The sequence below is a fragment of the Camellia sinensis genome, chromosome 14, assembly GCF_055761805.1.
Source record: "Camellia sinensis isolate YWXY chromosome 14, ASM5576180v1, whole genome shotgun sequence".
Taxonomy (NCBI): Eukaryota; Viridiplantae; Streptophyta; class Magnoliopsida; order Ericales; family Theaceae; genus Camellia; species Camellia sinensis.
The window spans coordinates 27,691,168-27,693,459 of record NC_138974.1 but is presented as its reverse complement, the minus strand read 5'-3'; the positions used below and the strand labels follow the sequence as shown (position 1 = coordinate 27,693,459).

General features: G+C 40.0%; 1 pseudogene; it reads left to right on the top strand.

Annotated features, from left to right (window-relative positions):
* The first annotated feature begins 1,740 nt into the window (after nucleotides 1-1,740).
* LOC145806868 (secreted RxLR effector protein 161 pseudogene) lies at nucleotides 1,741-2,292 on the top strand (annotated as a pseudogene).

Genomic DNA, 2,292 nt, shown 5'->3' with positions numbered 1-2,292 from the left:
GTGCATGCAAACATATGTGGGCCAATAAAACCAATCTCAAACAGCAAAAAAAAGGTATCTCATTACTTTTATTGATGACTTTAGTAGAAAAACTTGCATTTATTTCTTAGTTGAAAAATCAGAAGCATTTGCTACCTTTAAATGCTACAAAGCTAGAGTTGAGAAAGAAACCGGTGCATTCATAAAGAGTCTTCAAACTGATCGTGGAGGTGAGTTTATATCACAAGAGTTCACTCACTTCTATGATGAGAATGGTATTCAAAGATAATTAACAACAGCTTACTCACCTCAACAGAATGGGGTCGCAGAGTGAAAGAATCGCACTATCATGAATATGGTGCGCAACAAGCTGTCAGGGAAGCAAATCTCAACGAATTTCTGGCCTGAAGCAGTGAATTGGACAGTGCATGTCTTGAACAGAAGCCCGACACTTGCTGTGAGAAGCAAGACACCAGAAGAAGCCTGGAGTGGGTTTAAGCCTTCAGTAAGTCACTTTAGGGTGTTTGGATGCATTTCCCATGTTCATGTACCTGATAGCAAGAGAGTAAAGCTCGATGCCAAATGTATGAAATGCATATTACTTGGGGTAAGTGAAGCATCCAAGGCTTACAGGTTATTTGATCTAATTTCTCAAAAAATAATCGTGAGTCGAGATGTGGTTTTTGAAGAAGACCAAAGGTAGAACTGGGATGATAGTCACAAGGAAACTATTTTGGCTGATTTGGAATGGAAGGAAGATGAAGATGCAAGGACAAATGAAAGCCTTGGGGAGGAAACTGAAGCAAACACTGAAACAAACATCACTCCTTTTCACGAACTTGAAAACTTAGGATCCATTCTAAATGACTCACTTGAAATGGGAGAATCTTCAAGTGATGACAGTCATGGAGGACGAGTTCGAAGACCACTAGGGTGGATGCAAGATTATGTAAGTAGACAGGGCTTCTCCGATGAAGAAAATGATGATGTGGTTCATCTAGCCTTATTCTCTGAACATGATCCCTTGACATATGAGGATGCAGTGAAGAGTAGCAAATGGAGACAGGCCATGGATGCTGAAATTGAAGCTATTGTGAAGAATGATACATGGGAACTCACCGAGCTGCCATTTGGAGTAAAGACAATTGGAGTAAAATGGGTTTTTAAAACGAAACTCAATGAACATGGGGAAATGGAAAAATACAAGGCTCAGCTCGTTGCGAAAGGGTACAGTCAACAGTATGGAGTGGATTATGCTGAGGTGTTTGCACCAGTAGCTCGTTTGGATACCATTCGAGTGGTCATCTCACTTGCTGCCCAGAAAAGCTGGATGATCTACCAACTAGACGTCAAATTTGCGTTTCTTCATGGAGAGATAGATGAAAAAGTGTTCGTAAATCAACCACCAAGTTATGAACAAAAGGGATAGGAACATAAGGTATGTCGACTGAAGAAGGCTTTGTATGGACTCAAACAAGCTCCTTGAGCTTGGTACAGTCGAATCGAGACCTATTTTGTTCAAGAAGGCTTTGAGAAGTGCCCTTATGAGCACACTTTGTTCTTAAAAACAACAGATGGAGGTAAAGTTTTGATTTTGTACCTTTATATTGATGATCTTATATTCACTGGTAATGATGAGATTATGTTTGAACAATTTAAGAAATCCATGATGATGGAATTTGACATGACTGATCTTGGTAAAATGAGGTATTTTCTTGGAATAGAAGTTTTGCAAAGGATGGATGGTATTTTCATCAGTCAATGGAAGTATACTCAGGAGGTTTTGGAGAGATTCAAAATGGCCCAGTGCACAATCCAATGGTTCCTGGTTTTAAACTCACTAGGGATGAAAATGGAGTAAGGATTGATGGAACATATTACAAACAAATTGTGGGAAGCCTTATGTACTTGACTGCCACTCGTCCCGTTTTGATGTTTGTACTAAGTTTAATTAGCAGATACATGGAACGACCCACTGAGACTCATTTGCAAGCAATGAAAAGAGTGATAAGGTATGTGAAGGGTACAGTCAGTTTTGGATTATTCTACAAGAAGGGAGGAACTAAGGAACTTGTTGGCTACATAGATAGCGATTACGCTGGTGATCAGAACAATATGAAGAGCACCTCTGGCTATGTTTTTATTCTAAGTTCAAGTGCAGTGTCTTGGTCTTCTAAGAAACAGCCCGTAGTCACTCTTTCAACTACCGAAGCAGAGTTCATCGTTGTTGCATCTAGTGCTTGCCAAGCTGTGTGGCTGAGGATTTTGGAGCAACTTAATCATGGTCAATACGAACCAACAGTGGTTCACTGA